Source organism: Dermochelys coriacea, chromosome 21 (genome assembly GCF_009764565.3).
Source record: "Dermochelys coriacea isolate rDerCor1 chromosome 21, rDerCor1.pri.v4, whole genome shotgun sequence".
Classification (NCBI taxonomy): domain Eukaryota; kingdom Metazoa; phylum Chordata; order Testudines; family Dermochelyidae; genus Dermochelys; species Dermochelys coriacea.
The window spans coordinates 9,763,221-9,788,666 of record NC_050088.1 but is presented as its reverse complement, the minus strand read 5'-3'; the positions used below and the strand labels follow the sequence as shown (position 1 = coordinate 9,788,666).

Here is a 25,446-nt window from a genome sequence, read left to right as displayed (position 1 = left end):
CTAGTAGCTTCCGTGAGTTGCCGGAAGAAAGCCTCATCCACCTCATCCCCCTGGTCCGGTGGTCTATAGCAGACTCCCACCATGACATCACTCTTGTTGCACACACTTCTAAACTTAATCCAGAGACACTCAGGTTTTTCCACAGTTTCGTACCGGAGCTCTGAGCAGTCATACTGCTCCCTTACATACAGTGCTACTCCCCCACCTTTTCTGCCCTGCCTGTCCTTCCTGAACAGTTTATAACCATCCATGACTGTACTCCAGTCATGTGAGTTATCCCACCAAGTCTCTGTTGTTCCAATCACGTCATAATTCCTTGACATCACCAGGACCTCCAGTTCTCCCTGCTTGTTTCCAAGGCTTTGTGCATTTGTATATAAGCACTTGAGATAACCTGTTGATCGCCCCTCATTCCCAGTATGAGGCAGGAGCCCTCCCCTCACAGACATTCCTGCCTGTGCTTCCTCCCGGTATCCCGCTTTCCCACTTACCTCAGGGCTTTGGTCTCCTTCCCCCGGTGAACCTAGTTTAAAGCCCTCCTCACTAGGTTAGCCAGCCTGCTGGCAAAGATGTTCTTCCCTCTCTTCGTAAGATGGAGCCCGTCTCTGCCCAGCACTCCTCCTTCATGGAACACCATCCCATGGTCAAAGAATCCAAAGCCTTCTCTCCGACACCACCTGCGTAGCCATTCGTTGACCTCCACGATTCGACGGTCCCTACCCAGGCCTTTTCCTTCCACGGGGAGGATGGACGAGAACACCACTTGCGCCTCCAACTCCTTTATCCTTCTTCCCAGAGCCACGTAGTCCGCAGTGATCCGCTCAAGGTCATTCTTGGCAGTATCATTGGTGCCCACGTGGAGAAGCAGGAAGGGGTAGCGATCCGAGGGCTTGATGAGTCTCGGCAGTCTCTCCGTCACATCACGAATCTTAGCCCCTGGCAAGCAGCAGACTTCTCGGTTTTCCCGGTCAGGGCGGCAGATAGATGACTCAGTCCCCCGGAGGAGAGAGTCCCCGACCACCACCACCCGCCTTCTCCTCTTGGGAGTGGTGGTCGTGGAACCCCCAACCTCAGGACATCGCATCTCATGCCTCCCAACCAGCGGAGTCTCCTTCTGCTTTCTCCCCCCAGACATATCATCTGGTCCACTCTCCGCATTGGTACCTGTGGAGAGAACATGAAAGCGGTTAGTTACCTGTGTCTGTGTTACTGGAACCCGGACATTCCGCTTACCTCTTCTGGAGGTCACATGTTGCCAAGCTTCTTCACTGGCCTCTTGGCTCCTCTGTGCAACCTGCTCTATATCTTTAGAGCTTTGTGCCCCTAGAAGGCTATCCTGAGTTTGGTCCAGAAAATCCTCAGTCTCTCGTATACAACGCAGGGTCGTTACCTGTTGCTCCAGACCTTCAAACTTCTCTTCCAATATGGAGACCAGCTTGCACTTTGTACAGACAAAGTCGCTTCTGTCCTGTGGAAGAAAGACAAACATGGCACATCCAGTGCAGGTCACAACAGCTGAATCCCCCCCTTCCATATCACCTACCTACTATGAGCTTCCTCAGAGACGTTGGCAAGATGTAAGCCTCACTGGGCTCACTCCAGGCGAACTCCCAGGCAAACTCCTGCTGTGAGCTGCTCTGCTGTCCCCGCTGCTCAGCTGGTTCGCGAGGCTCTGGCTATTTTTAAACAGCCAGGCTTCCCTGACGCAAACACACAGACACCCTAATGCCCGCCCCCTGCAGGCTAGCAGCCAATCAGACACTCACTCAGGCTCTCTCCCTGCCCTCCCAGCAAACACACGCTCGGATACTTCCTCAGCAAGCAAACACACACACTCGGATACTTACCAGTCCCAGGCAAACTCCTGCTGTGAGCTGCTCTGCTGTCCCCGCTGCTCCGCTGGTTCGCTGCCGCTCAGCTGGTTCGCGAGGCTCGCGAGGAGTGCTAGGCTGGGTAAATTTGGCTCACAGATGGCTCGATGGCAGCATAAGACCTACCTGTTCATCCACTTCCTATAGCAAATGTTATTGACAGCACCTATTACAGCCTAAGAGCCCTGTGCCAAAAGCTGGAAGAGGGAGACTGTACCCTGCCCCTCTGGACTTCTCAGCTCTCCCCAAAGCATCACTTGGAAAGTATTTTCAGCCTTTGCCTTCCTACCACCAAAGGTATATGAGAATTAAACCATCAGCCCCAGCAGAGCTGGAATGGCTTGGCTGGGGTTGGATTTGGCTTTGTGCTCAGATCCTAGAGCAAGGCCCCAGTGGTTAAGTAATCCACACTCTGCGGTGGTATGTTAGGGACAGTTTAATGCCTCTCAGCTTATGGTTAACTATAGCATGTTTAGACAGCACAGAACTTTTTCTATGGGCCTGGATCCCTATTCCGCCACTGCAGTGGGAGTAGCTCCCCTGGAGATACTTCAATATCCTCTAGCAACTTTGCTGGGAGTATATGGAGTCTCTCAGTACCAACTTTCCTGGTGGGAGAAAGTGTCTTTGCCATTGAATAACACTGAGCTCTTGGGAATCTCCTTTAGGGCCAGGCTCCAGTACTGTATGTAGCACTAACTACTCCAGAAAAACAACTGGATTCTAGAACAAGAAAAATGTGAATGTTGGGAGGGGACATTTCATGGTAGCAAAAAAGGGTTAATGGAGACATTAAAGGAGACGGGGAGTGGATGATAGGGGGCTGTCATCCCTCACCGGTGCAGTAAAGCAGCCCCAGGCTCAGAAGCAGCAAGGGTCAAGGGTGTGTCCTGCTGGAAGCCAGGCTGTGGCATAGTGATTGCTGGTTTGTTTACATATTTTTTTTCCCCTAGGTATAAGGTCCTATACATGCAATTCCCTGGTTTAGTGACCGCTTCAGAAGGACGTAGTTGGTCAATCAGGGCATGGCTTTGGAGACTAAGCGTCAAACCCTCCATTGATGTTAACCCATGTCACCCCACGACTGGCACCTGACAGCCCCACTGTTTCTGGGCTTAGAGCAGGCAAGACTAGCTGGGCCACAAAGGTTGAACTCCTCTCTCACTCCAGCTCTGGGGCAAAGTGCACTGGCAGCATGGGCCTTGTCTGCACAACCCTTGCTTTTCCCATCCTGTTGGTAATCAGAGGATCTTCTGATGGTTCTCTCTGTCATGGATGTGCACGGCTCTACCCAGGCAAAGAAGATATCCTCATCCGTGGGTGTCAAGTCAGCACCATCCCCAGCCCTACATTCCCACGTAAGAAGAAAAGACTTGTTCCCAGCCAGGAGGTCAGATCACCACATGGGAGTTACGTGAAACTTCCTGCATCGTGCTGTCCTGCTGTCAAAATGCTCTCAAGTTGCCCTCCTAGTGCCTAAGATATACTCTACCAGCTGGGTGCACCGCTCCATAGCAGGAACACGGGGATCATATGTGCATCTACATCGAACAACCAGACACATTCTGAAAACTCCTGAGTCACACACAGAAAGCTGAGCCTCGAGACGTCTGCATGTTAAAGAGAGAAAAGGAGCAGGCACCGCAGGTTGGCGCCAGGGGCGTTAGCTCATAAATCACTCTGCCTGCATAATTCCTAAGGATCATTCTACGGGGCTCATGCCTCTTGGTGTCCAGACCCTATGGTAATGCCAAGTGCTGGCCATCATTGTATTTCCCTGTGCATGGTAGATTCAGCGGGATTAAAAATGGCCCAGCCTGAATTGCATTCATTTACAAGAAGTAAGCATATTGAGAAATGCAAAATCAAAATGGAGAATTTGAACACCTTTGTGCTACTCAATGGGGAGGGATTCAGTAAAGGAAGCTCCACCTACTGTTGGTGACTGCAAAAAGCAAGCACATCATTGTAGGAAAAAAAGAATGCCAAGGGGGAGACATGCTAGTTAGTTTTCTCCTGCACGAAACTTGCAGCAATGGGAGACTGCATAGCATCGGATGTTCCAGGGAAACAGTAGTATCGCATGCTTCTGAATTTCCTTGTGCAGACAACTCCCCGTGCAAAGAACGTTCTTGCAAAGAACGGATCTGATGTTTTCTGCTGTACCAAGCGCTTTCGGCAAGAGCCAATGACAAAGGGGCTGTGCCTATCCTAACAAATTGGGGCCTGTGATTCACTCCTGTTGCAGCTCTGACAGCAGAAGTGGCAATGTAGAATAGTGCTTCCATGGTTGCTGCTGCTAGTGCAGCTGCCACTGGTGGGGAGTTACAGGCCTGGAATTTTCTTCTGGAGACAAGATCAAAGCCAGAGCTGGCTGGCGGCCTCTGTTCACCTCCAGTCGGTGCTGAGCCTGGGACGTAGGCCAAGGGCATAGGCAATGCACTTTTCCCTATTGTGGGGCTCCCCAGGGCGAGTTCAGGCCCTGGCACAGATTAGAGCAGCTCTGAGGGTTGCCTTAACTTGCACCCTAGCTGCAATGGCCCCTATCGGCTGGTGAACTGCCTGGAAGCAGTTGGAATGCCCTGGCCATGCCCCCTGCACCAAGGGCTCCTACAGCAGGGTGGCATAGCACCTGGAGGGCACTGACCCCTGCCATAAACTGCTGGGAGGCTTCCAGCTCCTTAGCTGCTCCTTTACACCACTGAGCTAGCGCAAAGGCATCACAGGGCAAGAGACACCACCTCCCATTCACCCCAAATTTTGTTTCAGCTGCTGCCTCTGTCCCTGGTAGTGGGTTAGGGATGTAGGGCCTCACCACTTGTGGGTGCTGGTTTGCTGTGTGCGTGACTTAAGACCAGCAAGCGGGCAGCTCTTGCACAACCTATCCCCGACTCTTGGGCGTGACTTCCTTTTGGTGTGATTTCCAGCTCCAGCTAGCAAGGTGCTGTCTCCATCTAGCCCAGCCCTGGCACTTTTTTTCCCCAGCTGAGTCTGGATTTTTCCATCCACTCTTTCCCCCAAATGGCTGAGCCATGGATCATTCATATATTTTCAGCCCAGCTCTACGAGAGAGATAAAATTAGCCCTTTTAATCTCCAGAGAAGCAGCCACTGCAGTTCACACTGGGACAAGACACCAGCGTCAGCCGGTGTTTAGATAACCTAGAAAAGCAGGAGGTCATCCATTCCTCATCCCTCTCCCTCCAGACAAGTATCTTGCTTAGCACTGTGCATCAGGCTTGCATTTTATTAATAACTAAAGCAACCTAGAACTGCCCCCACATTAAGTAAAGGCTGGGAAATGAATTTCACTGTCACCCTCTGAGAGAATAAGATTTTGATTATGTTCTGGCACAGCATGGAGAGCTTTGGTCAGCTAGGCTGCTGGCAGGGCTGCAGCCTCACATTTTAAAGGGACACAGGCAAGGCGGAACGGGGGGAGTAGAGTGTCCTTTTCTCTTGCCTCTCTGTTTGCAAGAGCAGTCTGTACAGTTTGGCCTGTTTTCTTTTCTAAAACAGGGATTTATTTTAAACAAACATTGAAATACTTAAGCGGTAGCAGCTGTGTGCACATAATGACACCCCAAGAAGCAAGCAGAGTGCATGGTGCAGCAATATCAAGCCACCCTACAGTAACCACACACAAGTAATCCTCTGAGAGTAAACCAGTATACACCGTTCTCTTCCGTTGAACAGCCCGACATTACTAGAGCAATGTCTACAGCCCGGCATTCATGAGCAACCCTACAATAACAAAAATGAAATGCCCAGTAGCCTGCGACAAATCTGCCTGCCCTCTTTGCACAAGTCCCTCTATGTTAATAAGCTAGTGTGTGGATTCCCGTGTTAACATACAACCCTACGATAACAGACTAGCCTTCGTGTGGAGGTGGAGGAATGCAAACAGTGGTAAGGAAGCAAGGGAGAGGGGTTCCAACAAAGGAAAGAGAGTTGAAAACCTCATTTTAAAGACTAAAAGAAATGTCTCAATCAAGCACATTGTGCCTGAGACTTGTTTCTGTGGCATACATCCAGTTAGGACGTACCAGACAAATGTTAAAGGGATAGTGTGTACCAAGGATGCACAAAATACCATTCTAGGAACCTCCTACTTCAGCAACGCAAGGTGCCAAGAGAGAATCTCTGACTAATCTCGGCTGCAGCCTTGAGCCGGCCAAGGGTAATACAATCTTTGTGCCCATAATTAGTTCTTCTTAGCATAGTTTTAATATGAGAAGGGGCTAATGTCCCCTTAGAGCACTTGGCTTTTTAAGTACCTGAGTAATTGCCTCTGGTGCTCTGTAGCCCATTCAGCTAAGGTGATCAGCCCTGCTAGCAGTCCCAGAGACCTTGCAAAGGCTAAAACCTCGGACTATTTCACGGGCTTCTATCCAATCAACCTCAGAGTACTTGTCTTAATGGTACCAGAGCTGCAAAGGGACATCACCTGGCATAACAAAAATGAAGTCTCTTCAGTTAAAGCATGCATTATAAATATATATGACATCCAAGAAGAGTGGGGTTTATGGGTGAGAGGTATGGGCAGGGGCTAGGGCTTGGAGGCCAGGTATCCCTGAGTTCTCAGCCTGGCTCTATCACTGATACCCTCTGTGGCCTTGGACCGGTCACTTGCACTTCTCTACCTGTTGTGTAAAATAGGAGCTAATGATACTGACTTCCTGGGGGGTGAGGCTTGGACTTGTGGTTAACATATTGGCCTACGGTCAGTTCCCTGCTCTGCCCCAGGCTTCCTGTGTGGCCATGGGCATCTCACTCCACCTTCCTCTACGTCAGTTCCCCATCTGTAAAGTGGGACTAACTCATCTTCCTTTGTCTACATTGCAAGCTCCTAGGGACAGACTTGTCTCGCATGAAAACAAAAAATCTCACTTTTGTCATGAGTGTCTCCTCGATCTTTTGAGTTCTCTAAAGTTCCTAATCCCACAAAGATTCCTTTTCATGGCGGGGAGCTGATATGGGGATTATTTGGAAGGTGTCTGAGTTTCGCTTTAACTATTTGTGGGTGATTTTTCAGTTATGTTTGAAGTGATTCAAGCCAAGGGACATCCCATCATTTCCTCATCTCTGGGGGGGACTGTTCCCACAGTCTCATCAAAGGAAGTTTTTCCTGATGTTCTCCTTTCACTTATTCATGCCTGTGATGTTCACTGATCACTCAGTGCTTGCAAGAGCTCTTCTGTATTCTATGTCTGGTTCCAAGTTTAGCTGTGCATAACAAAAGCTTCAAAGCAAGCCAGCGAGACTCTCTGCCTGGGAAGCTCAGCCCATAAAGGCACAGACTTTCTCCATTCTCCTCTACCCCCCCCCCCCCGTAGTCCTCCCTTCCTCTCTATCACACACCACCACCACCCTTCTCTCTATCCACAGTCTCTGGTGTAAATGTGTTCTGCCTTCATGTTTTGCTAGGTGGAAAATTCCTTGCAGCGCTGCACAGCTAATCTCATTGCCTCTGCTTTGCCTGTTAAATTCGCTCCCTGGCCATGGGATAGCTTAGCTAGCAGAGACCGGGGAGGAACCGTTACTATCTTCCGCAACTCTCTCTCGTGAATTAGTACCAAAAACGGGTATCTGTGAGTATGGCTACAACTGATTTCACCTCTCAGCCAGATCTTTCCTTCGGTGAAACATTTCAGTGCATTGTAACGAGCGGATGCATCTGAGACCCTTTCCACTCTCCATCCTAAGGGTCAGGAAGAAATGCACTCCCTCTGGCCCCTTTCCAAAAGAGCAGCTTCTAGGCTGTTAATAACTCTATCCCTTCTGAAAGGAACTTTTTTCTCAGCAGGCTTTTCTAGGGCTGGCCCTTTAAATGTGGCCCAGTCACACAGCTGCAGCCCTCAGGGGCCATTTTACAGAGGCTGCTGCTTGCTACATTTCCTGCTTTCTTAGCTGGTAAGTTTTATGTTTTTCCTCTTCTGGCTGCTGTTTCCTCCTCTTATCATGGGGTTTAGTACCTAGCACTGAGGCACTTGGCATTGGTAGTGGTCAAGCAAACATTAGATGAACACCTAGTCTGCCCTGGTGTCCTGACGAGGCTGCGGTATTGCTAACCCCAAGTGTTCCAGAATCTTCAAGCCAGTCCCTTAAAAGCTTGGCTTTAAAAAACCCCAGATTTTGAAATCTGGGGATTTTCTGCTTTGCCTTCTGGTGCTAGAGCCTTTTGAGTGCATGCAGGCTGTGTTTTCAAGCTTTTTTTCCTGCAACTATGAGAGCTAGAACTTACCTTATTAATAAATGAAAGCTGAGAGTCTTGTGTAACTCCTGGAGCAGGGGATTTATGAAAAAAATGTGTGGTGAGAACTGGCCACTCTGAGTGTGGTGCTTGCTGTGGAAAGGGATGAATCTGATCATCTTTTACTCTGATGCTATTTTTCCTGCTTCCCTGGGTGACCAGAGAAGTATCTCTACAGCTTTGCCTATGCAGGTAGAAATTACTGTAGTGGAGAGGAAGGCTGGTCCAGTGGTAAAGTCATTAGCCTAGCCCTTGGGAGACTAGGGTTCAGTTTGCTTTTCTGCCACCAACTTCCTATGGGACCTTGGGGAGGGAAAGGGCAAGTAACTTAATCTGTCTGGGCCAGATCTACAAAAGTATTCAGACTCTGCATGTCTATTGATTTCAGTGGCAGTTAGGAGCCTGCATATGATTGTGGCTCTGTGCCTCAGCTCCCTATTTGCCACGTGCCCTACCTTATGGGGATGGTGGGAGAACAAACACATGGAAGATTGTGAGATGCCCTGCTGTAATGGGGCCCCTATGAGTAACTTAGGTTTCAGAGTAGCAGCCGTGTTAGTCTGTATTCACAAAAAGAAAAGGAGGACTTGTGGCACCTTAGAGACTAACAAATTTATTTGAGCATAAACTTCCATGAGCTACGGCTCACTTCATCGGATGCAACCCTAACTTAGTTACCCATGTCCAGTCCAGTATCCGGTCACTCAACATGGCTAATATCAGGTGTTTCAGAGGAAGCTTTAAACTCTTGTTTTTCCGTGGGTATGAAGTGAAATTCACAGGAGGACCTGGGGTGCTTAACTGCTACTTTAGGTGTCGAAGTCCAACACTTTGGCGCCACTAGCCTCCCCCAGCTCCCTGCTCAGCTGCTGCCTAGGGATGAAGTTGCAGGCTGGATGGAAGTTTAGTTAACGATAATAAATGATAGATAGGATGGAGCCTGCTCTGTGTTACCCAAAAGCCTTCAAAAGTTTCCCCAGCTTGCTTCTGTGGGCTGCTCTGGGCCGTTATATTTGTGTTGCCCAAGGTTATTAGTCTCTTGATGGGAGGCAGCCCACCGTTGTTCTCCTACCAATACAGGTACAAATTCCCAACCCACAGCAAATAAGCGAAGTCAGGTGTCCAAGAATTTCCCCCGACCTCCATCTGTTGTGGTTTCTTAGAGGAGGTTGGGAGCTCTGCACCCACAAACCAGGTGACAATATTGTTAATAATAATCCTGTTTATTACCACAGTGCCTAAGAGCCAACTGAGAGGGGTCCCATGGTGCTAGGTGCTGTAAATACACAGAATAGAATATGGTCCCTGCCCTGAAGAGTTTATGATCTGGATAGACAAGACAGAGGTAGGATGGGGCTGTGGGAAGGGATATAACACCCAAGCAGAGTGAACAGTGTGATGGTAGCAAATGGCCTGAGATGAATGCGTAGCTGATGGATGTGCTCTCTCCAATAACGTGAAGAACTCCTGCAGCGAGCAATCTGCAGGGAGAGAGCGAGCAGTTTGTCAGGCACTCGGGTTGAGTGAGCTTCTTGGCTGCTTGCTGAGGGCGGAGTTACTGCCTGGGCTGTATAAGAGGCGACACTTAGGAGGGTGCTCTTCTCCCACGGGGTCCTCAGGAGCCATTCTGGGCATGGCGACTTGATGAATAGCAGTGTGTCTGCTTGTGTATTTTATCTCTCCCAGACAAAGCTGGACTCTTAGAGCAGGGAGGTTTTGGTGGGGTGCAGGAAGTTTACAGCTGGACTTGGAGAGATGTTAAAGAGGGGATCCAAGTCTAGACGCTGGCAAGTCAGCTACTGCCCTAGGAGCCTGTTCCTGATTCTGCACCCTTGACTTGGATGGGAGCAGGATTGGGCCCTGGGAGAATAAATATACTTTGGCTGAACCGTAGGGTGCTCGTGGCCTTTCCGTGGCTTACTTGTCCGTATGGTGCACACCGACAAAAAAGCTTCTGCATTAATTCCCTAATTCTGGGATGGTTTAGGGACAGCCCAAGGGCCGAGTCACGGCCCTGTCGCTCATGTAAGGGGAATCAGAAAGGTCCTTAGGAGCCTTTTCAGCTCCCATGCCCCAAGCACATCTCCCCTGGTGCAAAATAAATACCAAGCTCTTTTTCCCAAATTGTTAACTTACCCATTGGGATTAGTCCACAACCTGGCTCTGCTATCTGATATGGAGCATTAGCAGCCCAGCTTGGTTCTTCACCGCAGAGAATCCCCAGGACTTGAGCAGATTAGAAAAAAAGGCTCTAAAGCATGGCAGCCATTGCTGTTACAACGAGCACAGATGTAGCTTCTCGTCATGACCCATGCAGGATTGGCACTTATGCCCAACTGAAAGACCCCCTTGTGAATAGACCCAATGCCAGTTTAATTAGCTGGGCATAAGCTCAGGAATACCGAAGAACCAGCATGCTCCATGCGTGATCTAATTTCAGTATCAGAGACCAGCTATCGCTCCACAAGCCACTGTCTGGGAAGGGCCTGAGAACAGCAGGCACAGATGACCCCAAGTATTGGGGATTTAAAGGTTTCCCCCATGTCTGTAGGCTGAGGCCCTGATAATAGGAGCTTGCAGACACAGGCTGAGATGATAGCCCTGGGAGAAATGAGACCCCTTCTCACCTCCATCGGCTGTTAACTCTAAAGCTGAATTACTTACCTGTGTTATTGAAAAGCGGGCAGATTTTTGGGGAGAACTCTTGCAGAAATGTAGATTCGGGGAGGAGGCTGGGGGTAAGGAATCCCCAGTGATGCTGGCCAAACTGTCCCTCTGATTTGTATTGTCTCTGTCTCTCTGGGGAGCTAAAATTATAGGCCAGGATTTTCAATAGGGCATAGCACTCACAAACCAGGCCAGATATTCAAAGAGGGTACGCACATTGGGGGCTGAGGTCTTTTGAAAATCCATCCCCAGTGGTGGGTGCCTAGTACTTGAAAATCTCGCCCTGAGCTCTGGTAAATTTGGCAATAAGGTCCACTTGCTCTAACTGAATGCTGGTTTATCTCTGAAAATGGACTGTACAGCCACGGCATCTAGTATCTACCTCTATTCCATGTATCTATCTTTGCTGCTTCTCTGGGGGCTTTCAGAACAACCTGTTATCACAAAAAGAAGGGACTTTAGGACACAATCTTGTTTGCTCAAGCACTATAGTAACTAGACGGTTCCTCACTGGGGGGGGGGGGGGAATTAAATTAGTTTTTTTCCCCTCCTTCCTCAGACAAAGCAAAAGAAGAATTATGTTTTTTCATCTGCGCTGTGATGGTGGCGATAGAATGAGCCCATTGCAGGCACCTTTCCAGGATGCTGACTTTCTGTAACAAAGAGCTAATGGCACTCTAGCTGTCTGAGCATAAAAGCTCATAGTCTCCTTTACTGGCTGAGGTGAGATTGACTGAAAGAAGCCGGCTTTTACTGCTGTAATTTATAACTCGCTGGGAGTGCAGTTATTTCGCAGCCCGTGGCGTGCGGCTGACTCCGTGGAGGCAGGAGAATGAAAGTTAGCTCTTGACCTTTCCACCAGATGTGTGCCTGTTTTCCTCGGGGCGGGGAGGAGATATGATAGGGAGCGATGGCCTGTCAAGTTAATCTATAATTACAGGCAGGTGGGCTGATGAGATGGAGGAGTCTCTGATGAGATCATTACATGGGGTGAAACTGAACCTCTGGTATTAATTTTGGTACGTCACATCCCAGAATCATAATAATGAGCCTGGCTAGGGCCTGCTGGTCAGCTTCTTGCTGCAGTTAACTTCCTCCTGTGTCCCTAAATACAGGCAGGTTTCAGAGTGATAGCCGTGTTAGTCTGTATCAGCAAAAACAACGAGGAGTCCTTGTGGCGCCTTAGAGATTAACAAATTTATTTGGGCTTAAGCTTTCATGGGCTAGAACCCACTTCATCAGATGCATGGAGTGGAAAATACAGGAGCGGGTATAAATACAACCTCCTTGTGGCCTGTGGAAGGGCCTGTCTTCTGCTGAGTGGGAGGCTCCCAGCCTCAGAGGACCCGTCTTCACTGCAGAATTAGATGGGGCGATCTGCACCCAGGTGTGAGCAGCCACACTGCAGAGCTGTGCTTGAGTTACTGTGTCCTCACTGGTGCAACGTTCCAGGGTTGCCGTGTTTTGCCAAGCCCAGCTCAACCCCAAGCAAGCTGCTCCTTCGCAAACCCACGTTAAGCACAGCAGTTGTGTTGAAAAGCTGTTGGAAAGCTCTCACCCCACTATCTCGTGCAAAGCTTCACCAGAAGAGAGTGAGGGAGCCCCATGTCATGTCCCACAGCCACTCAGGGCACTCACCTCAATCCACGAGGGTCCCAAGGGGGTGGGCCCGAGATACAATATCCCCTAATACAGTGGTTTTCAAACCGTGGGTCACGACCAGAACTGGGTTGCAGAATGGAAGGCGCTGGATCATGGCAGCTCTGGTCAGCACTGCTGACTGGGCCGTTAAAAGTCCCATCGGCGGTGCTGCCCAGCTAAGGCAGGCTAGTCCCTACCTGTTCCAGCACCGTGTTGTGCCCTGGCAGCAGCCAGCAGCAGGTCTGGCTCCTAGGCTCGGGGGCCACGGGGATCCACGCACTGCCCTTGCCCCAAACACCATCTGGGGGGGGATGGTGCCTGCAGGCGAGAGCCACCCTCTTCCGTGGCCCCACCCCAGAGCCTGCACCCCCAGCCCAGAGCCCTGACTCCCTCCCAACCCCCAGCCCCATCCCAGAGCCCCCTCCCATACCCTGAACCCCTCATTCCTGACCCCACTCTGCAGCCCTCACCCCCGCACCCCAGTCCTCTGTCCCAGCCCTGAGCCCCTCCCACACCCTAAACCCCTCATCCCAAGCTCCATTGGGTTGCAGGCATCAACAATTTTCTTCAACTGGGTTTCCAAAAAAACAGTTTGAAAACCACTGCCCTAAGAAGTCCCTAGCTGAGAGCTTCTTTTGGGTGGTTCCGCAGGGCCAGCAGCCTGCCCCCAGTTCTGGGTGGGGGACACCTCTAAATTCACAGCCACCAGCAAGGGTGCCATCCTCCCCGCTCACTGATGTTCCCTGCTGCACTCACTGGCCGACCACAGCCTCTTTTTGGCCCTCGGGGGTACCCGAGACCTGGACAGCTGCGACAGCAAGAACCCCGCCCCCTTGTTGTGGCCCTGGCCCCATCCGCGGGAGACCACCAGAGTAAGACACCCCTGCTGCTGGCTTTTGCCTCTGCTGATCCAATGGATCCCACTCCACCGCTGCTCCGTTTATATTCCGCTCTCCCTGCCCGATCTGTCGTGCTGCACGCCCTGCCTCTCACAAAGGGGAATGTGCAAGAAGAGAAGCACTGGAGCAACCTTTCCTAGCAAGAATGGGGAGATACAGGCTCCAGTGAGCATGGGCTGACTCCCTCCTGCCCTCTGTGGCTGAGGTGCCCAGGGTGAAGCAGGAGGCTGAGATCTAATCCCAGCCGGTTTAGTCTCAGGGAGACCAGCTGTTTCTCGGGGAAAGCCGAGGCAGAACGCTGGGGCCGCTGCATGTCCTGCGGTGGTGTAAACTCCCCCAAAGGGACCGAGTGCACAATAACTGAAAAGCACAAGGAGGGGCTCTCGTGACGAGCCTGGCAAAATGGCAATTTACGAGCCCGGGGCGCTGAGCACCCACGGTTAGCACCGACCTCAGTGGGTGCTCAGCACCTGTGAAGAGCTGACCGGCTGTTTCGGACGTGGGAGCCGAGCTTCAGGTAGCGATGGGGCTGAAGTGTTAGCCCCGGTCTGTTTGACCTCCCTTTAATGAAAAGATGCTTGACTTGTTTAAGGCCAGGGTGTTATAATACTGATATACAATGGCCATCTGTGTGGCCTCTCACAGTAGAGAAGAGCCAGGATTCTGTCTCTCTCAGGGACTTATCTGGCCCCCGTTCCCTGATGATATTGAGCCCCTCACAGTCTTTAATGCATTTGGGCTCAGAACATCCCTGTGAGGCAGGGCAGTGCTGTGATCCCCGTGTGAGGGGAACAGAGCCACTCGGGGGGTGGCCATGACATGGAGCTGGCGGTGTGATTTCCAGCTCAAGGAGGCATGTCCCTGCTAGCTCGACTGAGTTACAAGTAGCAGGGTGGCCATGGTGGCCAACTGCCTCCTGTATATACCTATAGTCTCAGACAGGATCAGCTAGCCCCTCGCTGCTTGCAGTGCCACACCTACCCACTATCGTTAGTGTGCTAGCTCAATCAGAGTTAGTGCAGATCTGTCTCCTCCAGCAGGGAATCGCACCCTTCCAGCCCAATGTAGACATACCATAAGTGTCTCACCCAAGGCCACAGGGGCAGTCTGTGGCAGAGCAAGGAATTGAACTCAGGTCTCCGTTTAGTGCCCTAGCCACTAGACCATCCTTCCTCAGTGGTAAATGCAAAGAGATTGGTTATTGAGGCTGCTGGACTCAGGCAGACACTGTCGTTCCCTCTGGCTCCTTCACACCCAGCCTGTGCTGTCTAGCATCACCACACAATCTCCCAGAGATGTGGCCTGAATTAAGCAGTCATAGAAGGGCCTACTTGATTATCCATCCCCCCCCCCCGACCAAGACCTTAGCCCATATATTTCTTTTCTCCTTTGCCGTATCTGGCAAATAGGGGCCTGATCCTGTTGAGCCCCCTCAGCACCTCACAGGATCAGTCTCCAGTAGAACAGGAGAGTCCTTCAGCCTTCAGAGTAGCATCTCGATCGTGCTGTTGGTTTCCCATCAGTTTAAGGAATTGTTTAGCGCTGAATCCCATTAATGATGGATTTAGCAGAGCCTTCTGGTACATTATGGGCATTCACCCACCTGTATTTTAAAGGCACATTCTCTGGCCGCATCTGGGGTCTCTGTATCTTTACCCCTCCTGTGTGTTCTTGGCCACTGTCACATATACATCCCCAGTGCTTGTTCTGCAGAGTGCTTGTCTGACAACCTAGCATGGGGCAGCGCACACCTCCATGTGTGACCAGCTGCAACTCTTGTTGCTCACACAGCTGTCACCTGCCCTAAATAACTTTCCTCTGCACCTGGGAGCAATCAGGGACTCGGGCCAGGGAGAACAAGCCTCTCCTTTCCCCATCTCTTGCTCAGGGAGCAGGGGAGAGGAGGGCTCCAGATAAATTAAACTCGTAAATTCTTGCTCCTCCAGTTCTGAGAGAGGACCAGGATTTGTTATAGGACAAACTTAGTAAAGTGAGTGGAGAGAGATTAATTCCAAGGACACGTCTGTGATTTTTCTTTCCCTGCCTTGCAGGGCCTGGTTTTTCCCTATTGGCTTCAATGAACTTAGACGAGAGATGGATCCATCTCCTAGTTTCTTTAATCCAAACACAATATTGATGTAACCTCTGGCAGCCCCTTCTCTCATTGCAGCACTAGAAGCTGCAGTCAGAGCCGATTGCATTGCAACCAAGGTGCGTTACCCCCCCTCCCCAAGAGAGACACCCGACCAGTGCAGTCCTGAAACCATCTCTCCCTTAAAACAGGAAGCTTTTCAATTGGGGAGGGAAAGGACAAATCAAAACATAATATAGAAGCACATTAATCCTCCCTTGTAAATCAGAGCCTTCTGCACACAAGAGCTGATTTGTCACTAGAGTTGAGCAGGGAACCAGTTTTCCCATCCCGAGAGAATTTTCAAGATGAAAAATTTTTTTTCCATCCCAAATCAGGACAAAAAGCCCAAATCTCAGCTCTCCAGGATGCGGTAATCTGAAGAAAAACATTTGGATCAGGTTAATCGGAACGTCTCGCTTCGATAACTTGGCGACGGTTTGTTCAGATTTTGACTCTTTCACATTCTTTTGACCTTTGACGCTCTGCAAAACCGGCATTTTCTGATCCCAAAAAATCATTTCATCGGAAATTGCTTGTCCAGCTCTGCTTGTCACTGCGATTGTGGGTCCAGCCCTTGGATGGAGGGGGCTTCCCTGGCTGGTGGAATGGCTCTACACCATCCCCTGCTTGTGGCAGAGGCCATATAGGGTCTAAAAATAGCCACTGCCTGAGTACAGCCCCATCGGTAGGTACTGAGCAGCTAGCACAAGCTTTCGCTCTACTATTCTTAGATGCTAGTTTGAGCAGAGCTGCTGTCTGTACGTCTGCCTGAACACCTCCCTGCTGCTGTGTTGTTTGTACCCTTAGGGTGTGCTCCTGGAGGTATGGCGTGTGGCCGGAGCATTGCGCACACATGCTGTTCTCTCCTACTGGACCAGCGCCTGGGGGCTATAGGCAGCCCAGTGCAGGTGAGAGCAGCCCTGCTGCTGCTCTAACTTGGGTTGGGGGGCGGGGGGCCCATTCGGCCCCGGCAGCCTGAAGGATCAGAGGAGTGTGAAGGTGTTATTAAGTCTGAACTCCGGTCCAGCACAAAATCCTCTTAAACCAATGGACTTGGGGTTAGAGAGGGGCCCGAAGCGAACCCCTTGATCCCCAAATCCCTACACCTTCTGATCCAAGCTCGCCCCACCCTTACAACGGGCCACACCGTGGGCCCAGCAGGAGCTGTGGGCACCCAACACCCTGCAGGATCAGCTCTTGATTGATAGAAAAGGAAGGAAACACCACCCAGTGAATTTTGGGAGCCAGGCTTTGCAGCTAACGGGTCCTGGCTGCTTAGGATCCAGCCGGTGCAATCATCTCTCAGGAATCCACCAGAACATCAGACCATGTTAGTATCCCCTTGGCACCGACAGGGGGCTGCACAGCCCTCATGGAGCTTAAAGAGGCTTATTGCCTTGGGCCAGCCAGATAACCATGACGTTTGCTATTCAATACTCAGCCCCTGATTTATTGAGCAATGCTCGACAATACCTCCTGGCTTCTCTACAGAGCAGGATTCGTGACGGGTTTGAGTTGGGCAAGCGCCTTCTTGGCTAGTAAGTTGATTTCTCTCTCAACCAGTCAGTGTAGTGGTTTCCTTCTTTGTCAGTGAACAGACACTGATACGTTCCCATGGTTAATGGGCAGGAGGGGAAATGGTCTGGAAGGTGTGCTCTTGGGAGCCTTCTCCCCATGCTGGGACTCAGAGGGCCAGAGGCATCCCTGCGCTGGGACTGTGATTCATTAGTAGTAGTACACGGGCAATGCAGGGAACGAGGGGAGGGGCAAACTATTTGGAGCCTCTGAGAGCTGCCCTAACTTGGGCCACTGATAAGATCCCCCCTATGGGCCACTGCAAGGATGCAGAATCGCCACCTCCCCCTTCCTTCTCCAGCCCACCCCAGAACAGCCCCGGTACCAGAGAATGGGGATAGGGTGGCCAACTGTCTAATTGCATAAACCCAAACACCCTTGCCCCGCCCCCTGCCCCGCCCCTTCCCAGAGGAGGGGGTTTGGGGTTCTGGCTCTGGGAGGAGGCTCAGGACTGGAGTAGGGGATTGGGGTGTGGGAGGGGATGAGGTGTGTGGGCTATGGCCGGGCAGTACTTATCTTGGACGGCTCCCAGTTGGCCGTGCAGCAGGATAAGGCAGACTCCCTGCCTGTCCTGGCCCCGCACCACTCCCGGAAGCGGCCAGCACTTCCCTGCAGCCCCTGAAGAGTGGGTCGGGGGCTCCACGTGGTGCACGCTGCTCCTGCCTGCAGGCACCACCCCCGCAGCTCCCATTGGCCACAGTTCCTGGCCAATGGGAGCTGCGGAGTCGGCACTCAGCGCGGGGGCAGCACGCGGAGACCCACTGCCCCTCCCCCAGGGATTGCAGGGATGTGTCGGCCACTTACGGGAGCAGCGCAGGGCCAGGACAGGTAGGGAGCCTGCCTTAGCCCTGCTGTGCCACCGAACTTTTGGCGACCTAAAATCTCCCTGTTTGGCTTCAGTAGCCTCCGGGAGATGGAGCCCAATTCGGGAGACTCCTGGCGAAACCGGGAGGGTTGGCAGCCCTAGGTGGGGATCCTGTGCAGGGGACACAGAAATGACTCTGTGCCCAACATAGGGTCCAGTGCACTGGGAATACTCCTGGGTGAGGGGCTTGGTTTCTTTTTGCAGCAGCCTCGCAGTGGCAAAGGGGCTGCAGGGCAGCTGTGAACGTGGCTCTTACAGCCCGGCTTCTAGACCCAGCTTCCAAGCACTAATCCAAAGGGTTCTTGAGGGGCCTGATTCTCCCTAGCTCGTGCCCTTCCCAGCCCTGTGCAATGTGAGGGTACAGCACTAGTGTTTTACATCACCTTGCACAGGTGTAAATGACCACCCATGGTGCAGTTCAGCCAGGAGTCAGGCCTAGGACACATAGGCCATTAAGCATAGGAGTCAGCATGAAAGAAGGTCTTTATAACTCCTACTTAGAAGTCTGACGACAACCTGATTTCCCTGTGGAATTTTTCCCTTTGGCAAACGCTCATTCCCCTTTCCCCTCCCCTTCGCCAGTCTAATGCAACAGCTGCCGGCGCGGCTCCCTATTGTTTATTTCCTCCCTTGAGCGCCAGCAGCTTCAGTTATGTCACTGCAGGATTGCGGGCAGCCCCGGGATTAGCGATTCTTAGCTAAATTGGCCAGCCAGGGTGTCTGCGGAGATCCTGTGTAAATCTTATCAACATGGGGGGGTCAGGTGTGGGAGGGATGTTCCTTAGTGATAGAGGGAAGCAGGCAGAGAGGTGAGGTGAGGTCAAGCTTGGTCGGTAGGGTCCCACCTGCGTGCCTGCCTGCATAACAGGGGCAGGAGCCCTGCAGAGAACTATTGCATGATTTGGGCCTCGGGCTGTAAGCAAAGGTGCCTCAAGGTCGGAGATCCCTGCAAAACCTAGGACCAGCTCGAGGGGTGGGGGTGGGGGTGGGGGTGAGGGTAAGAAGTGCTGGAAAACTTTGCCCGAGACTTGGGGTCTCTCCCTGGATGCTGTACCCAGCAGCGGAAAGCCACAGAGAACACGGGAGCAGAGGGGAAGGGATCAGATGCAATTCCCTGGTAGGCTCCTGTGGAAACACCATCTATTCTGGTCAGGGAGTTATAAAAAGAGATTGTATCACTTAGGAAAGTACAGAGCTGGGTGGGGGACCTGGATCTTCCCCTGGCCTGCCCCTTATGTCATTCTCCGCACACATCTGTGCAGAGTGGGTGTGAAACACTGCCATTCTCATGGGGAGCTGTTACCCCCACACTGCACAACTGTAAATCACAGCGCAAGGTGCAAGGCAGTGGGGTGGGGTGGGGGGATTGAAGGCGAGTCTTTTCACTGGGCTTGATTCTCTGTTCCTCTGTTCCTGTGCTTGGGGCAGACATGGGAAGGTGCAGATACTTGAAGCCTCCTCTGCATTCCTTGTATTAGGAGGCCATTCAGGGGCCGGCCTGCCACCCCAGTGTAAGTTAGAGCAACTCCTGGGCTGCTCCTAGAGTCTGCTTTCCATAGCTCCCTCTGGGCTCTGGGATGCGGAGAACCATAATAGGGCAGTGCATTGTGGCCCCACCCTGATGCAGAGGGCTGGGAGGAAGGCCAGTGCAGAGCCTTTCAGTTGTGGGGGGAGGGAGTGGCTATTCTAAGGAGGAAGTATCTGCCCCCTTTCAGGCCAGAGCAGCATAAAAGGGCCAGACAATAGCTGAAAATCAGATCCAATCAGTGCCTAGATCAGAAGGTGATAAGCATCTTAGAAATACCATACACAGATCAGAGAGGGCAGGATCCTATTTCTGATCCGTGCAGTAAATCCAGAAGTAATTCCACTGACATCAGTGGAGTTACTCCAGATTTAAATGGGCGTAACCAAGACCAGCATTCAGCCCCCAGCCTTGAACATACCTTCTTCACTCTGCTGGCCTAACTCCTCAGAATCACTTAAACCAACCGAGGAACTGCGCCTCTCTAGCCTGAGGAAAAGTTACTCAAAGTGAGGTCTCCAAAACCACATAAGATAAATGTTTTTAAAAAAATGTGTAGGCTAGACATTAGGACTAAAGAAAGAGATCAGAAATGACATTTTGTTGAGGGGGTTTCCTCGGGCTACGCAGAGAGAAAAACAAGGGGCAGGGTTTGATCAATTTTCCCAACAAGGCATCCTAACTGAAAAGGTTGTTTAATGGTTCTAACTTTTTCAGTGTCTTTTTTTTATAGCTGACCTTTCTTTCTCACCCGCAAGTCATTTCTTTTCAGAATGGAGGGGACTGACTCACAGCTGCCTTTGCTTTGCATGAGTTACTCTGGTGTAAAACTGAAGTAACACAGTGGGCTGTGTGCATACAAAAGGGACATGGCTTTAATTGTACCAGCGGAGTGAATGTGGCAACCCTCCTAATGTATGTGCCGTTATACCAGTGTAAATGCTTTTACCAGGATAGCTATTCCTGTACAGGAAGGGAAATTAGACTGATATAACTGCATCCATTCTAGTGGTTGTACCATATCGGTAAATAATTGTTATACAAGTACAAAAACAGTGCATAGAGCAGACCTAAATCAGATGAGAATCAGGTCCTTTGTTTCATCTTCCAGATTCGTCACCTTCTGTCAGATTCTTAATCTCAGCCGCGGCCCCAGAGCATCAATTCAATTTCTCAGTGCTTTATGGTCATGTTTTTCCCTGCCAGTAAGAGGGAATTATTATATCAATAGATTGTTATCTCAGCATCAAGCTTTTCCTCTCAAACCCCTGCTGTTTTCATCCAAATCTTTTCAACTCCTTATTCACTGCCACCATTGTGGCCTTAATTGTGTGCAGTGATTTACGAATATCCACTGAGTTATTGTTTGATGAATCAGGGAGACAGGGTGGAGATGAAAGCAGACAAATGTCCTTTGTGATCACAGGGATTATTGTGGTGTTAGTTATATGACAGCAGTGCCTAAACAAAGCCACCAGTTGAGATTGGGGCCCCATTGTGCCTGGGTGCTGTATAGACACATTAGTAAGAGACAGTCCCTGTCCCAAGGCATTTGTAATCTAAGTAGAAAACACAGACAAAGGAAGGAACAGATGGGGAAATCTAAGGCCCAGAGAGATCAAGTTATTTTACCCAAAATTATGCAAATTGGACCCTGGTGTCCTGAGTCTGAGGCCCGCACCCTAACCACTTAGCCAGCCTTCCTCTCTCATAAGGTTCATTTCTAGAGGCAGTTTGGGAGCAAAATGCTAACGGCAGCTCTTATCCATGGACTAGTCATGTGGGTAGGCACTTGCCAGTGTGAGCAAGGGCTGCACAATCTACTCCTGGCTTGTTAGCAGATTTACTGGTGTAAAATCTGGAGCAACTCTTGATTTCAGTGTAAAGGTTCCAGATTTACACCAGCACCATTGAGATTAGAATCTGGCCCCTAATTTTAAAAAAAAGGACGTCACTGTGAGGTGTCCAGCAAATTTTATCTAGTAAAGGATTACACAGGCTTTGGGGATGGAGAGACATGCAGTCACTCAGTAATATAATTCCGCTGGGCAGTGATATATCTCACTAGCTCTGTGGCCGGTTGTGATTATCCTACGCAAGGCGGAAGAATTGGATGGTGGCGGCAGAGCTCTGGAAAGGTGGGTTTGTGACTAAGGTATTAGGCTAGGACTCATCGGTTCCTAGCTCTGCCACTGATTGGCGGTATGGCTGTGGTCAAGTCATGTAGGATATGTCCGCACTGCAAACAGGAGGGATGACTGCAGTATGCGCAGGCCAACTTTGAGCTACCTCACTGAAAAGAGCAGTACAGCTGTTGTGACACAGGCTATCCTGAGTACAGTCCCACCTGGGACCCATGCCATTGCGGCTAAACTGCTGTTCTGAGTGAGCTAGTCAACCAAAGCTAATTCAGGCATGCTGGCTAGGTAGACCCTCCGTCTGGCTTCTTCCCCACCTTTTACATGAGGATAATAAAACTACCTGGGACTGTCTTGTCCCTTTAGATTGCAAGCTCTCCAGGGCAGCAGGTTGTCTCTTACCATGCATCTGTACAGTGCTTAGCACGTCCCAATCTCAACTTCCAGCTGCTGCTATAATACAGATGAGTACAGCTGAGCGCTCTGGTTCTTGCAGAGGGCAGGGTAGTGTTCCTGACCCTTGCAGGTGATCTGCTCTCTCACACATAACTTGAATCCAAAAGTTATTTAGGGTCAGAGCCTTGTCCAGCCTCTCTTCAAGTCCAGTGGCAGCGTTTGCTTTGCTCTCCCCCTCCCCCCATCAGAACCTCACATGTGCCAAGTACATGTGGCATAAAAAACAAATGTCTCTTTGTTCTGGTTACAGCCCCCCCCTCCCCGGCACTAGATGAGACACAGGTACATACATAGCTTTTATGGCCAGAAGGGACCATTGTCATCATCTACTCTGGCCTCCTGTACAACACAGTCCAGGGAGCTTCCCCCGAATAATTCCTAGAGCAGATCTGTTCGAAAAACATTCCCATCTTGATTTAAAAATTGTCAGTGATGGAGAATCCACCACGACCCTTGAGAAATTGTTTCAGTGGTTAATTACTCTCACCATTAAAAATGTAGGCCTTATTTCCAGTCTGAGATACAGCCATCTATCTCCATTTTTAGTTGTCAGCGAAAGGAACGTAGGGAACTAATATGCTGTCCTCACATACACTGTAAGGAACAATCCCACGTTGGCAGGGAGCTGAATGAGTTAATAAGTCTTTTTCATCTCTCGCTCTTGAGTCAGGCACATTACAGGGAGATTCTGTGGGTATGTCTTTACTGCAGAGCAGGGGTAGGCATACCCCTGTTAGCTTTTATCAAATTAGCATCAGTAACAATAATAGTGAAGACATGGCAACATGGACTAGCAACTTGAATATATGCCCAGGGTCCTCAGCCAGCTTGTATTCGGGTTGCTAGCCACTTCTGCCATGTCTAAGCTACTGCCTGCCTACCTGTACTATGATCACACCTTGACTTTGCAAAGAAGATGCCCTGTGTCAGTTTTCTCTAGGCAGCTGTACCACTAGCTTGTCAGCAGTGTGGTCTAGTGCAGTGGTACGCCTACCCCTGGGGCTACACAGAGGTCTTCCAGGAGGTACATCAACTAGTTTTACTACAGGCTGCATAAAAAGCACTAGTGAAGTCAGTATATACTAAAATTTCATACAGACAGTGACTTGGTTATATTGCTCTATATACTATACCCTGAAATGTAAGTACAGTCTTTATTTTCCAATAGATTTATTGTATAATTATATGGTAAAAATGAGAAAGTAGCAGTTTTTCAGTACTGGTGTGCTGTGACCCTTGTGTATTTTTATGTCTGATTTTGTAAGCAAGTCAGATAAGTGAGGTGAAACTTGGGGTACACAAGACAAATCAGATTCCTGAAATGGGTTCATGAGTCTGAAAAGGTTGAGAGTTACTGGTCTAGCGGGTAGGGCACTAGACAGGAAGTCAGGAGACCTGGGTTCTTTTCTCGGTTCTGCTGCTGAGTGAGTCACTTTCCCCTCTTTAGGTTTGTTTTCCCCTCTGTAAACAGTCTTTCTTTGCAAAGTGCTTTGAGATCTACAGATGAAAAGTGCTGTGTGAGAGCCAACTGGGGCTGGCTTGCAGCACCTCTGCCATTCTGCTTCCTAGTGCTGTTGCTTTCATGGAGCTGATATTAGCAAACCACAGGTGGCTGAAGGTGAAATTCCATTGTGTCACCCAGCCTGCCTCACTCCAGCACAAGAGCACTAACATGCACGCACCCATCTGTCCAGGCTCATGGGATTAACAGATCAGAAGAATGTTTTTAGAACCACCTGGCTGGCTGCGTAGCTGGCTAGCTAATATCTGTCCCCAAACAGCTGCTGAGTTTCACAGCCCACCAAAGGTGAGCAAACAGGGGCCATATCCCCCTACTGATAGCAGCCAGCTTTGCAAAGACTAAAGCTATCCCAGGTGGAGCAGAGAGCCTTTTAAAAGGGAAGCGGGTGAGAGGCGAAAAACAATAGCTCAGTGAAGCTTTTACGAAAGACGATGCTGAAAATAAATTAGCAGGAAGCAGAATTGTTTTCCTGGAGTGCTGATTGCAAAACCAAGCAAGGAGCTCTTACAACTAGCCAAGAAAAGGAACACACTGCTCCCTCTAGGAATTCACATGCAGCTCTTCTTTATTTGCCAACTTACTCCTAGCCAACGCATCATTTTCTTTCCCTTATTGTTTGTGTTTTCTTTCTCCTTTCTCCCTATAACCCCTTCCTTCCCCCACCCACTTGCCTCAGCTGTTGGCTGTACATAACCCACAGCTGCCAGGAATTTCCAATAAAGTCAGGTGACTCCCGCTGGATGTCAGCTCACTTCCCTGCCCTCCCCAATTCCATGTACCAAGGCTGGGCTTTCAAACTTAGGCTGCATCGAAGGGAGCCAACCGGGCTGACCAGCACCCTGACAAACTGGGATACTCGTACAAAATCTCACTGCTGGGGTAAATGCCTTACCAGCCAGGCAGGTGCTGATGGGTGAGTATTTTTGTCGTGGGGTAGTGTCGTGCGCTCACTACACACCTTCTTTAATAACTGCTTATTTGATTTTGCAAATGGGCAGGGAGATGATTAAGAGTTCTTTGAGCTTGGCCTGCCTTGGTAGTATGGATTGGCAAGTGGCAAAGGGAACGTAAGAAGAATGCAGGGTAACTGGCTGAAATGAAAATTCAAAAAGGGCTCACTAGGCTGTGCAAAGATGAAGCTAATTTCCATTCTCAATTGCCTTCCTCGACTCTCCGGAAATTCTGTGGCTGACTGGCATAATTCTTACATATGCTTCATTATGTATTTGTATTATCGGACACAACCCCTTTGTGTTAGGTGCTGGACATACACAGAACAAACAGACAGTCCTAGCCCCAAAGAGCTTGCCATTTAAATGTAAGATAAAGACAAGAGACAACCAGTCGATATAGACAGACAGGGGAGCAGAAATGCCTATGACCAGACAACACCTGGCTGTTGAATGGCAGTGTGGATTTGATGGTTATGTTGACTAAACCCCAGGGATGGACAGAGCTGGGGCTATGTGGGAATCTCACAGATTTTGCTGGTTGTGGATTAGCTTTTCAAAACCGGGGTCTGTTCTGATCCAGATCCCAATTTATACAGACCTCAGTGATGATGGTGGGGGGAGCGGATTGGATAATTATTCTGAGGGCAAGATCCTCAGCTGGTGTAGACTGGTGTAGGGACATTAAAGTCAGTGGAACTCTGCTGATTTGCATCAGCTGAGGTGCAAGACACTAGTTTGGGTCCATTTCTGATTAACCCTGCCTGTAACAAAGCTAATTATTTTCCCTAGGTTGAAGAGCTCCCAAATAAAACACCTATTTGGTGTTCAGCTATTACAGGGATGGTGCCCATATAAGCACCCGGGTCGATGGATGGGGGCTTTAGAAATGGGTCTGCTCTAACCCCCCCTCAAACGCTGGGGTGTCTGAAATCTAGCTGTTGCTCAGAC

General features: G+C 50.2%; 1 protein-coding gene across 3 annotated transcripts in view; it reads left to right on the top strand.

Annotated features, from left to right (window-relative positions):
- Window positions 1-1,828: 1,828 nt before the first annotated feature.
- IP6K3 (inositol hexakisphosphate kinase 3) overlaps window positions 1,829-25,446 on the top strand; it is a 48,008-nt gene continuing 24,390 nt past the window's right edge. The window contains exon 1 of one of the 3 annotated variants that reach the window (XM_038379499.2): window positions 1,829-7,783. The gene's annotated coding sequence lies outside the window, so the exon portion shown is untranslated. Of the gene's footprint in view, window positions 7,784-11,337; window positions 11,514-23,147; window positions 24,459-25,446 lie in introns of those variants that run through there. The other 2 variants (XM_043500287.1, XM_043500288.1) reach the window with 2 other exon arrangements.